We start from the raw sequence: 14504 nt of genomic DNA, 5'->3' as shown, positions 1-14504 counted from the left end.
TTCACTCGAGCAGCAAAGCCGTATATTCCAGCGTGAAGAAAGCAACCTCTGCCACAGCCCCATGGAGTGCAGATGAGAATCCCTAGACCTGAGCCAACATCCAGTACCCAGTAAAACATTATTTCCTGTCAATTCTTGTCTTTCTTTCCTCTACCAATCCTAATATAATGTAAACATCACTGCTGTATTCCACTAGTAGACAAAGCCTAGCTAGTGACTGCTTTATACTCTACCTGTGACCCTCTCATCCAGGATATATTTTACACTAACAGATTTCCTTTTAGAACCTATTTTATACATAATGATTTCCCTTTTTCAATAAAATAGATTTTTCAGTTTAAGTGACTCACAAAATGTATGTTAACTGAAGACTGATATTGAAGGAGGAATGTTTTTGGATAAGAAGAAAAAGGACCAAAATTACACTCCAATGGGAGCATTTCTTGGACAGTTCCTTTGAAAATGCATGTGATTGAATGGTGGCAGAAGAATGTCAAAGTTTTCTTTTTGAATTGTGTTTATAATCTGGTACACCTAATTCAGGTTATCTGAATTTCAACCACATGTCTGCCACAAAGAACATAACGCATATACAAAACTCTGTAAATGTATTTATTATTCTGATAATAAATAGTACAGAACATGAATAAATGTCACTTCCTCAATTGTTACCTTGTCATTTATTTTAGTGAATACTAGAGATTTATTGATATTATTTCTAGTTCAGATCATTAGTTGAATATACATTTTTGAAGAACTTATTTGCCATGCAATGTGTAGGACACAGAAAATTCAGGACCTCATAGTCTAGAATGAAAGTATAGGGCTTTGTTTTATTTTATTAATTTTTTTGTTAGAAAAATTAAGAGTATTTTTTGAAATTTACTTTCAGCTTTCAGAGTATTGATTTTGTTATAACTCATAATTTTCAGTGTGACACTGTACTAACCCATCTAACTAGACTATCATAAGTCCAATTAGATTGTTTCTTGTTAACTCTAGATACCATTTCCAATGTCATATGACTAAATGCTTGTTAAGGGCTTTTACTATAAACTTAGTAGCTTCCATGCTCAAATTTATATATGTTCTGGACCTCAATTCTAATCTAAATGTAGAATAAATAAGTACTTAATTTTTCCCCCCAAAATGTAAAATTTTTTTGTTAGCCTCATTTTTTAGCTTACTAGACTAGGTGGGCTAGATTTTAATATAATGTCATATTCTGCTCGTTTATATCTTGTTCTTGATTTCTTCTTACATATATCCTAACTACATACCTGTATGCATAAGATGTGTATATATCAGTTGAGTTTTGTCTCTGTGGAGTACTGAAAAGTAAGCCAGACCAGCAGCCCCTAACCACAGCAAGTGGACTAACAGATGGAGTGCACAGTATGGAATTAAAGAATAACTGGCAGGATCTTTTTTTAATGATCCATCTGGAATCCAAGGGTCAAGATCATCAGTTCTGACACAGGTCCACAGCCTCACTGTACATTTAATTTCTAAGGTGACTTTCTTATAAAAACAAAGAAAAAAGAAATAAAAGAACTCATTATAAAAATGTATTTAGAATAAACCTGTAAGAATAAATTATAAATTAACAATCAGTAAATACTGAATTATTATAAGATAAAGGGCTGTGCATATAGAAATAACATATTATGAATTTCTGTGGTTAATTATACTAACAATTACAAATATTCTCTGCCTTGATATATAGAACTGCAAAATAATGATTACGAGAGGATACATTGATATAGCAAAGTGACTACTACATCGTTTCAAACTGCAGTAGTTTATTGAACAAATAAATGTGCCTTTTATTTAGCATCTTTAGTAACAAGATGGGTATTAACTGGTGGGTGAATCAGCTCAATGAGAAAATTAGGTTCTTAAGCTCTTGGTTGCTGTGATAGGCCAAGTAATATCCCTCTATAGAGATATCCATATTCTAATCCTTGAACCTATGATTGAGTTAAGGATATTCAGATGGCTTTGCTATTAAAGAAATGCTCAGGAGGTCCCCGTGTATTCACCAGGGGGTTTATAAGAATGAGGAAGGAAGGTAAGAGCCCTAGAAGGCAACGTGACAATGGAAGAAGAGAGTATATACTGAAAGAGACATCTTAAAAGGATGTGCTACTTGAGTTGAAAGACAAAAAGGGATCACAAATCAAGATAAGCAAGTTGTCTAGAGGTCCTGGAAAAAGCAAGGGAATGAATCCTTTCATGGGAATACAGGAGGAAGCAGCCTTGATGACCTCTGAATCTAAGAATCAATGAGACTTACTTTATACTTTAATTTTAAAATTAAGATTATGTATTTGAAAGAACAATAGAGGGAGTGTGAGACAGATAGATGGAAACACACACACACACACATACAGAGAGAGAGGGAGAGAGAAAGAATCATCCATTTGCTGGTTCACTTCCCCAGTGGCCACAATAGTCAGGTCTAGGCCAGGACGAAGCCAAGATCCAGGCACACTATCAGAATCACCACATGGGTGGCAGGGGCCCAAGAACCAAGACCATTAAGAACATGGGACATTAGCAGGAAACTGGATCAGAAGCCAGCATCCAGGAGTCAAATTTGTATTCCAATACGGGATGCAAATATCACAATCAGTGGCATAATTTGCAGCACCTCAATCCTAGCCCCTTATATTAGAGTTCTGATTTCAGGAACTAGAAGATAAATATTTTGGAAGTCACTAAATTGAAATAATGTATTAAAGAAACAAAAGAAACTAGTAGGTTGTATGGATTAGGGGTTTCCAGGGTTGCTAAGATCATTACAAATGATGAAAGAGAAAATGGGTCACAGACAATGGAACAGGTACTCTACCACTATATGGAACAATATGGAAATCCCTCATATTACCTCCACTCACAGAATGAAGAGACATTTTTGCCAGGAAGCTGGGAATTGAGAGTGTCTGTTAACCATTTTGGGCATAAAATGGTATTACTATGGAGGAAGGGAAAGACAGATTTGGGGAAGTAACTAGGAATCTGCCAAATGGGGAGTCATGGTGCATTGTGTTTATTTTGTCTGCTTTGCCATGTTCAGCAAAACATTTCAAATGGAGTATCATATAAATCAAGTGCCAACAATCATTTAAAATACCAAAGATAATAATTACATAGCACTTTAATTATTGAAGAAACAATTTTTAGTAGCTCTTATTTCTCATAAAAATCTACCATTATTTGTCTCACCTATGAATTTCACTTACTTTATAAGGAAAATAAAATTTGAATTCTATTATCTGTACTGCTCTGTTCACCAACACTCTGAATGCATTGCATGATTTTTAAATTTTATTTGGTGCAATATTTTTTATTCCACATAAATTTTGAAACTTTGAGATAGTGAGTATTTTTAGTTATCAGATTTGTAGGCTTTCCTGCTTAGACTTATGCTTTTCTTCACTTCTTTTAACCATATATCAATTCATCCAAAAATATTCACTAATCAACTGCCATGTACCATTGCCGAGGGTATGTTCGTGAGATAGACTTGTTTCTGTCTTTATGGAATAAAATCAAGTACAAAAGTCATTTATGCAAGGATTAATCACCACATGTGATGAAAACTAAAATCAGGCAAATATAAGACGCAATGGCGGCCGGCGCCATGGCTCATTAGGCTAATCCTCCGCCTGTGGCGCTGGCACATGGGGTTCTAGTCCTGGTCGGGGCACCGAATTCTGTCCCGGTTGCCCCTCTTCCAGGCCAGCTCTCTGCTGTGGCCCGAGAGTGCAGTGGAGGATGACCCAAGTGCTTGGGCCCTGCACCCACATGGGAGACCAGGAGAAGCACCTTGCTCCTGCCTTTGGATCAGCGCGGTGCGCCGGCCACGGCGGCCGTTGGAGGGTGACCAACAGCAAAGGAAGACCTTTCTCTCTGTCTCTCTCTCTCACTGTCCACGCTGCCTGGCAAAAAAAAAAAAAAAAAAAAAAAAAAAAAAAAAAAAAAAAAAGATGCAAAGGCATCACATAGCAGCAGTCTTGTCCTTACATTGGTCAGCCTCTACCTAGGTATTGACTGAACTATTTTAAATGCGAATTTTGTAAAAACCTCACAACTGCCCCTTAGCACACCTGCTTTGCCCTCTCTACTAACAATGTTTTTTAGGATGGAAGAAATTTGGTAATGTTGATGAGATCCAACTCCCTTGAGCTTCAAAAGAAATTCATTGCCCTCAATTCTTTTTTAGGTACTATCCCATTTTTTCGTTTCCTTGCCTTCAAGACAATGTAGAAAAAAATCAAATATTTATAAAGAAATAAAAATATCCAAATGTAATATATAAATAGATATTCTATACACATATATTATGCAACAATTTTTACAAGTGAGTAAAAGAACTACCTTTTGGTAGGTTTCAAACAAATTTTGGAAAAGCAAAATATTGTACACACATATGAATGAGAATTCACTAAACAACATGCAAGGGCTCAAGGTGCATTATTAACTGGCTTCTGACTGGTGAATGTTCTCTTCACTTTTTGCCATTTAGTAAGTGGCAAATAATATTTTGGGACCTAAATTTACAATACTATAAGAAATATCTCCACGTTCTGTCATTCTCTTCTCTCTTCAAGACTTCTTATCAGGCTTTTGCTACTTTCATTCTACTAAATTTCATTGTCATCTGTGGCCCTCAAGTTGGTGCCATTGGGAATTTTCAGCTTGTGACTTGACTTAGCTACAGGTAGATGGGCGCTCTCTGATCTTTGAAACGCTCTTATGGCTGTAATATATAGAATACCACACTCCCTTGGATTTTCCTCCTACTTGCTTTTCCATTCCTTTGCTTGGTCTTCCTCATCTCTGTTACCTGTGAATACTGGAACTCACAGAGCTCCCCCTTTAATTTTTTTTTGTTTTGTTTTGCTGTTGTTGTAGTCACATTATGCATTCGTCTTAAGGACTTTCTACATGTTGTATAGTATGATGCCTCCTGAGCTTATATTTTTAGGTATTTATTTTATTTTATGCTTTAGAGTTTGGAATGTAACTTGATTGTTTTGTTTTGTTTTGTTTTGTTTTGTTTTTTTTGACAGGCAGAATGGACAGTGAGAGAGAGAGAGAGACAAAGAGAAAGATCTTCCTTTTACCTTTGGTTCACCCTCCAATGGCCGCTGTGGCCAGCGTGCCGCGCTGATCCGAAGCCGGGAGCCAGGTGCTTCTCCTGGTCTCCCATGCGGGTGCAGGGCCCAAGCACTTGGGCCATCCTCCACTGCACTCCCGGGCCGCAGCAGAGAGCTGGACAGGAAGAGGAGCGACCAGGACAGAATCCAGCGCCCCAACCAGGACTAGAACCTGGAGTGCCAGCGCTGCAGGTGGAGGATTAGCCTATTGAGCCGCGGCACCGGCCTTGATTGATTATTTAACTCCTACCTAACTTCTCCACCAGTAAAGCAATGTAAATATCACCTGTATCTTTCTATTATTCATTCCAGAGATATTGGAATTATCCTTGACTTCTCTGTTGCCTCATATCTCAACCAAATTAAAATATAGCTATAAATTCTATTACTTCAATTTTTAAAATCTTTCTAGAATATAGCCTAAGCTTGTCATTCTCACTGCTACCACATGTTGCAAGCACTTTCATTTCTTGCTTTGATTATTGTAAAAGTCTTACCCTGACACCATGTTTTTAACCTTGACCCCATAGTGTAAGCTCTCAACCTAGTAGCCAGAGGAATCCTTTTAGCTATTAAATCAGATAAAAATTTTCTGTCTGAAGTTCTCCAGTAGCTCCCCTATGTATTCAGAGTTAGTGGCCAACCCTTCATAATGGTCTTCAAAAGCTACATGACTTAGCCTAGACTAAATATCTTATTTCATCTAGGATTCTCAACAACTGGCCTCTTTTCTTTCTAAGTATCTAGAGCAAGAGCACTATCTCTCCTTTTATAGTAATCCAATCAATATTTATTGCCTGTATAAGTGAATAAATACTTAGGGTATTTTTCCATTACAAATAACAACAGCAACAGCATAATGGCAACATGCATTGTGATGCTAGAGATCAAATAGCTGTCACTTAACTCATAAATAGAATGTAATTGGACATGCTAATATGAGAACAGCATTCTAGGATGGAGCCTCTTGTGTTGCTTAATCTTTGATACTTCCAAATGAAACCAAGCGTGTGAATTTTTAAGAAGTTACACAGGTGAATCACTGTTTCAGGCATAGCTATCACTGCCCAGCATCCTCAAATAAGAAATGGCTTTCAGAAATTAGAATCATAACCTCACAGAACAGAGTATGAAGCAATTTTTAATTGCAACATCAAGTGTATCTTTCCTAGAGGTAGATACAATATAAGATGGCCTCTCAGGCTTTCTTTCAATAGCAAAGAACTCTTGAAAAGTACCTTAATCAACAGCATAGCGAACAATCTCTACTTGGAGGGAAGCCATGTGTTTGTTACCTTTCTTGGCAGTCACACAGAACAGAGTTCATTAATCCTTCTCTAAGAGAATTTCCTCCACTAAGATTCTTATTGTGAGTCCTGGTGCCACTAATTTTATAATTAAGTGATTTGGTTTCCTAAAGCAGGGAGCACTGGTATAAGGAAGAAGTCATGGTAGACACAGCATTAACTTTAAAATGGAAGGAAAAGTCCCACTGCAATGACATACGCTGGTCCCTTAGGGTCAGCTTCCATGATTGGGAAGAACTGAGTCCACATAACTCATATGTGGGAGCAGTGGGATAAAATAAGCAAGCAAGCAAGCAAACCAACCAGAGAGGCTATGCATATGTGTGAGCATGTGTTGGAGAAAATTTCTTACAATTTCAGAAAACAGATTGATAAAAAGACAGAGAGAAAATGTGAAATCTACAGAACCGTGACGAGTGTCTGAAGTGTTTATTTCGTCTTAGTTCATTTCAGGTCACCATGAAAAAAAATCATTGATACTTTTATAACAAACAAACAAAAATTTTTTTACAGTTTTAGGGGTTGAAAAGTTCTAGATAAAGACAACAGCAGATTTATTGTCTGATGGAGATCGAGTTCCTGCTTCATTGCCAGCCAGCTTTGGCTGTGTCTCCACTTGGTGGAATGGGTAAGGTCATTCTCTTGAGTTGCCTCTATGTGGTCACTATTCTCACTCTTAAAGGCTTGCCTCCCAAATACCATCACACTGGGGATTAGATTTCAACGTATGAATTTTAGGGGTACAGAAACATTCAGTGCATAACAATTATAATGAGGAATAGTACAAAAATCCTAGAAATTAAATGGATGATTATTTTAACATGTGGAGGTGTCGTGAGTCTTACCAACTTAAGTGGTGAAGTAATGTAATAGTTCTTCATGAGTTAGGGATGGTGACTGAGGCATTCTCCTCTCTCCTAATTGCACAAGAATTCACATGGTTGGAATAAAGACTAAGAAATAACAAGAGCACATTCATGTTAAGTGCATCTTGGTAGCTGAAAAAAAATCTTTCTTTACTCTCTAAGCCATTATAGATCCAAATAATGCAGCAACTCTACTTTCTGTTATGTCAGTCTAGCATGGGCATCTTTGTAGATGTCAGGATAGCTGACACCGTGGTCTACCTAACTTACCATGCATAAAAGCAGCTCCTTCTTTGGTTTTCACATTTCCTCAGTGCATTCTTTTTTATAAAAGTATTTGCTTATTTATTTAAAAGACAGAATTACAGAGAGGCAGAGGAAGAGAGAGAAAGTGAATTCTTCTATCCCCTGGTTCACTCCCCAAATGGCTGCAACAACCAAAGCTGGCACCGATTTGAAGTCAGGAGCTTCTTCAGGTCTCCCACGTGGATGCAGGGGCCTGACGACTTGCTTTTCCAGGCCATTCCAGAGAGCTGGATCAGAAGTTGAGCAGCCGGGACTGGAATCGGTACCCATACGGGATGCTGGCACCACAGCGGTGGCTTTACATGTTAAGCCACAACGCTGTCCCTCTTCAGTGCATTCTTTGATGAGCTATGGTATCTAGATTTCTATCCATCCAATTCTGTCTCTTTCTTGGAGTAGGGCATCTTTCTCATTTGCCTCATGTTATCTCTCCCTTTTCTGTTCTTTATACGTTGCTGTCCACATTTCTCCCTGATGCATATTAACCAAACAATATCTTCAATGAGCTACTGTATAGAACATTCTCCAGAGTAGGCCTGACTCATAGGTGAAAGGAAAGTGAAGAGGTTACAGAAAAAAAAAAAATCAATGTATCAATAAATTACTCTTCTATGATGTGTAACCAAAAACACTGTGAAAGTGCTGATTCTCTCTTCTTTAAATCATTCCTTGCAATATCCTTCATTTCCTCTGAACCATAACTGCTGAAATTTTGAAACCGGTTAAGTTGTCAATTAAAAAAAAAAGTAATTAGAAAAAACTTGTTTTCTAGTTATTTTCATCTAGGAATGAGCTTGCACACACCTGTTCATTGATCTCAGTGTGTAGTATTGTGATGATTTATTTCTAGTGATTTTCTAAAACATATTCAGAAGCAAAAATACTCTTTAGGTAGAATAAAAGGCCCTATTCCATTAATATTTCTTTCCTGGCTGAAATATTACTGAATATATTATAGGCACCCAAGTAAATTACCCTACCTGAAATGATGAATATCTTAAGTGGCATTTTTAAGCATTATTTTGTTGTAAATGGACCACTAATAAAGGAAGATAGCAAAGACATTTCAATAGAAAATTAGTAACAGAATACTTTAAAGGCTTTTAAAGGGAATAGGAAGATTAGTTTAATCATAATATATGCCTTCCCTTATATGTCAGATCTCTTTGCCCAAATATCAGCATGCTTGCCTAACCAAATTGCATAGTACATTTTAGAATTCTTCCATTTGTCATGGGGGGAATATTAAGTATTATTATGTGGCTTATATAAAAGCTGAGCTTCAAGGACGGTTATCTTCATATACGATGTGAGACACTTTGCCAAGTTGGAGAAACCAAATAGAGCAATAATAAAGTATACAGATGGAGTCTTAGAAAGGCATTTGTAGAAACAGGGAGGCTAAGTTTAGCTTAAGGAGAAGGAATAATATCAGCAAACTGGCATCCCAACAGAGATAGTTTATGATGTTAGATATACATTTTTGTTAAGGAAGACTCTGACCATCCTGAGAGAGTTTTTCGACATGTAACAAGATCCAAGATTTCACAAGACAAAAGATGGCCACACAGAATGAGGGTCAATATTTAGATGGATAAAAGAAAATTGAATTTATTTTAACCTTTAGGTATATTGTAACAATATTTTTCAGTCTGGTAAATGAAGGAATTCTGACTATATACCATTTAACTAGAGGGACCATGTGGCTGTTTGATATTTTGTTTAATCAATGTGTATGCTTATGCTGCACGTACTTTTAAATGAAGTTGGGGGTATTCTGGAGAATTAGTCTTTTTAAATTTCTGCTTCCTCTATCCTTCTGTTTAAGTTCCTTCCTTCCTTCCTTCCTTCCTTCCTTCCTTCCTTCCTTCCTTCCTTCCTTCCTTCCTTCCTTTTTTACAAAAAGAAAGTGCAGACTAAATGCTTGCTCAGTTGTGAGATCACTCTAATACCTAAATCTGTGCTTTAGTCCTATGAAACCTCTTATAACAGGAAAATAAATGTTATTATTTCCATTTTATGGACTCCCATAGAGAGCTTAGTTTCTTACACAGGGTCAGTGATTTGTCACATAGACGAACTGCGGTAACATTTTTTTTTTTTTTTGACAGGCAGAGTGGACAGTGATTGAGAGAGAGAGAGAAAGAGAGAGAGAGAGAAAGGTCTTCCTTTGCTGTTGGTTCACCCTCCAATGGCCGCCACGGCCGGCGCGCTGAGGCCGGCACACCGCGCTGATCCAATGGCAGGAGCCAGGTACTTATCCTGATCTCCCATGGGGTGCAGGGCCCAAGGACTTGGGCCATCCTCCACTGCACTCCCTGGCCACAGCAGAGAGCTGGCCTGGAAGAGGGGCAACCTGGACAGAATCCGGCGCCCCGACCGGGACTAGAACCTGGTGTGCTGGCGCCGCAAGGCAGAGGATTAGCCTAGTGAGCCGCGGCGCCGGCTGCTGTTATCTCTTTATTTCTCCTCGCCAAAGAAACTAGCTGTCTGCACATTAATGTTTATTGCAGCTCAATTCACAATAGCTAAGACCTGGAACCAACCCAAATGCCCATCAACAGTAGACTGGATAAAGAAATTATGGGACATGTACTCTATAGAATACTATACAGCAGTCAAAAACAACGGAACCTGGTCATTTGCAACAAGATGGAGGAATTTGGAAAACATCATGCTGAGTGAATTAAGCCAGTCCCAAAGGGACAAATATCATATGTTCTCCCTGATTGGCGACAACTAACTGAGCACCAAAGGGGAAACTTGTTGAAATGAAATGGACAGTATGAGAAACAGTGACTTGATCAGCTCTTGTCCTGACGGTTGATGTACAATGTAATACTTTATCCATTTTAGTATTTTTTTTTTGTTTTACTACTATTGGTTGAACTCTGTAATTAACACACAATTATTCTTAGGTGTTTAAATTTTAACTGGAAAGTGATCCCTGTTAGGAATTTGGAAAACATTATGTTGAATGAAATAAGCCAATCCCAAAGGGACAAATGCCACTTGTTTTCCTTGATAGGTGACAACTAACTGAGCACCAAAGAGGAAACCTATTAAAGTGAAATGAACACTATGAGAAACGGTGACTTGATCAGCCCTCACCCTGACTGTTGATGAGCAACTTGATATGTTATCCCTCTTAGTATTTTTTTTTGTTTGTTCTACTTAATACTTTTGGTTGAATACTGTAATCAATACACAATTCTTCTTAAGTGCTGAAACTTAACTGAAAAGTGATCCCTGTTAAATATAAGAGTGGGAATAAGAGAGGGAAGAGATGTGCAATTCGGGACATGCTCAAACTGACTTACCTCAAACGGTAGAGTTAGAAAGATACCAGGGGATTCCAATTCAATCCCATCAAGGTGGCATGTACCAATGCCATCTCACTAGTCCCAGTGATCAATTTCTGTTCACAATTGATCATAATGATAGGACTAAGAACCAAAGGGATCACATAAACAAGAATAGTGTCTGCAAATACTAGCTGATAGAATCAAAAAGGGAGAGAACGATCCAACATGGGAAGTGAGATACACAGCAGACCCATAGAATGGCAGATGTCCTAAACAGCACTCTGGCCTCAGAATCAACCCTTAAGGCATGCAGATCCGGCTGAAAAGCCCATGAGAGTATTTCAGGCATGGAAAGCCAAGACACTCTGGGGAAAAAAAAAAAAAAAAAAAAAAAAAAAAAACCTAAATGAAAGATCTCCCTGAGTGAGATCCCAGTGGAAAGAATGGGTCATCAAGGAAGGAGGTACCTTTCTCTGAAGGGAGGAGAGAACTTCCACTTTGACCATGGCCTTGTCTAAAAGTTATCAGAGTCAGTGAACTCAGGGGGCTTCCATAGCCTTGGCAGCTCATGACAAGAGCCTAGGGTGATTACTGATGCCATAAACAAGAGTGTCAATTTGTTAAGTCAACAACAGGTGTCACTGTGCACTTACTCCTCATGTAGGATCTCTGTCCTTAGTGTGCTGTACATTGTGATTTAATGCTATAACTAGTACTCAAACAGTATTTTTCACTTTCTGTTTCTGTGTGGGAGCAAACTGTTGAAATCTTTACTTAATGTATGCTAAACTGATCTTCTGTATATAAAGAGAAACGAAAATGAATCTTGATGTGAATGGAAGGGGAGAGGGAGTGGGAAAGGGGAGGGTTGCAGGTGGGAGGGACGTTATGGGGGGGAAGCCATTGTAATCCATAAGCTGTACTTTGGTAATTTATATTCATTAAATAAATGTTTAAAAAATAAAAATAAGAAATATTTTGCACCAAAAAAAATTTCTCCTCGCCAGATATTAGAGGGAGAGAAAGACCCAAATTTCTAACTTTTAAAACCCTTCTTATCACATCATGCCAGGGAGACATGTGATATCAACGTGACTTAAAACTGGTGAAGCTGACCTTCTGTTAGGTGGTGTTGCCTGGATTCCTGCACTGAAATTTATAATTTTGTAATTTAACATGATGGGAGGAATCATTACATATAGACCAGACTCAAGTTGAGGTGAAAACATTTTATCTCAAAAAATTACAAAAGAAATGTTTGGCAACCAATACACTGAAAGTTAAAGCAAAAAATGAAATAAAATAAAGCCTTGCACTTTGGAGGTAAGGTTATGAAACATTTTGTGTGCGTACACTAATTAGCGTATTTGGGGCAAGACACTTGGAAACTATGGAAATATTTTGATTTTCCTAAAGAGAATTTGGCACCCATTGCTGTATCTTGCCAGCAGAAAAGTTCCCTGTGGCATTCTAATGGTGATTTTCTGTTTTCTTTATTGTTTCCATAATTATTGATTATAATTCCTATATGGAAGGCATCCTCCTTTGCCTATCTCTCTCCATCAGTGAAGCAATTTCACTGTGTACTGGTTACCAACCTGTGTGAGTCAGGTGAGACAGACACAGTACAATCATGCACATAAAGCTTATTTATTATTTACAGAAAGACAGTAAGGAAAATAAAAACCTAGGATTTATTGTGAGTTGTCCCTTACTCTACCCAAGACTCAAGAATGCTGCCCAAATCATTTGCAGTCTCGACTGATGTGTTCCACTTGCACCAAAACTGAGGGACCCTGAAGTGTATTCCACTCCTGACAATACAGCTCCAGGTCAGGTGACTCCATGGGAAAAGCCTTGAAAGACATCCTTCTCCTAGGGAAGACAGAAACAAAGCTGTCCAGGGAAATCCCTCCCTGTTGCAAGATATTATATCCCATAACATGGGAAGGAGCATGCCCTGGGCTATTTCATACAGTGCTTCCCTGTCTCTGGTTATTGTGTTCCCAGTACACTCTTCAGTTATTCATGAGAACTACAAGCAAAAGGGGATCAAGAACTGGATCAGCACAAGATCAACTGGGGAACTATCCTTATCTATCTAATCATTTACTTATGCCAGCATAGAAACGTGGATATGTGAGGTATATTTTAGTTATAATACACTGGAATACATATTTATCAAAGTGTCCTGGGACCTGGTACCCAGATATTTGATCTGGCATTATTCTGTATTCTTGAGGTTGTTTTGGATGAGATGTATGTTCATCTCATCCAAACTTTGATGGACTTTGAGTAAAGCAGATTGCCTTGCACAATGTTGGTGGGCCTCTGCCAATCAGTTGAAGAACTGCAAAGAACAAAAGCCTACTGCCCTGAGCAGGAGGGAGTTCTGCAGCCCACTGCTGTCAGACATCATCTGTGATGTAGGCTCCTCCTGGCTCTGCAGCACACTGCCTTAGGATCTGAACTGCAACTCTATCCTCAGTCTCCAGTCTCCAAGCTACAGATCTACAGATTTTGATCTTGCTGCCAAGCCTATAAAATTGTGTAAGTCAATTCCTTAAAATAAATCTCTTTCTTCATGTATGAGTATACATATCCTGTTGTTTCTGTTCCTCTGGAAAGCTCTGATATAGAAGTTTATCAATTTTATTGATATTTTTTAAAGAATCAGTTTTTGGACTAACTGCTTATTTCTGTTACCATTGAAGTACATGATGAAGGTGACATTGACCCAGGGTAGTCTTATTAGATACTGCTTTCTTGGGCATTTGGTAGAAATACATGCGTTTGGGATACAATTGATAAGCAACAGCAGTAACAACAACAACAACAAAAAAAACAAAACAGTGCAGAAATATTAGATATTAGATATTAGATTGGATATAATATACCTAAAATAACATTTAATTAAATAAGATTTAATATACACCTATATTAATCAAGTACTATTTATATATGAATATATATTTATTCAATGCGTAAAATGAGAGAAGGTAGATAAAACAAGAGAAAATTTCTCATAAATAAGCACTGTGAACACCACAACCTCTCTCATTCCCTCGTATGTATATTATATATATATATACATATAGAAATATATATCCTATTGCAGTTGCCATAATACAGCTACACTTTCATATCATAAAGCTTGTTTCAAGGATCATTTGTCCTGACTGATATAAATCTATCCACTACCAACAGTAGTAAACCCTGTTGATTAGTTTCTTGCCTAATAATAATCTTCTGTTTCCCCTTTGTAAGAAAATGCTATTCTTCTTTCAGATATGAAGGAGCCATTTGCTATAGGGGACATTGGGTTCCCGCTTAATCCCAACAGTTAAATCTTGATGAATGAAAGCCAGTCATGGCACTGCCCTTTCCCTTACAATTGTTGAAACTAAGGATGCAAGTGAGACTCCAAAATATTGAATGAAGCAAAGGCTTCAATGAAATTTTTGATAGTTTTTGTTATTTTTAACAAGAGACATGAGGATGGAATTCACATTCTGCTTGTGGGTTCTTGTGCTTTTGTGCTCATTGCCCTTTCAT

This window comes from Oryctolagus cuniculus, chromosome 3, assembly GCF_964237555.1.
Source record: "Oryctolagus cuniculus chromosome 3, mOryCun1.1, whole genome shotgun sequence".
NCBI lineage: Eukaryota > Metazoa > Chordata > Mammalia > Lagomorpha > Leporidae > Oryctolagus > Oryctolagus cuniculus.
Note: the sequence above shows the minus strand (reverse complement) of the source record.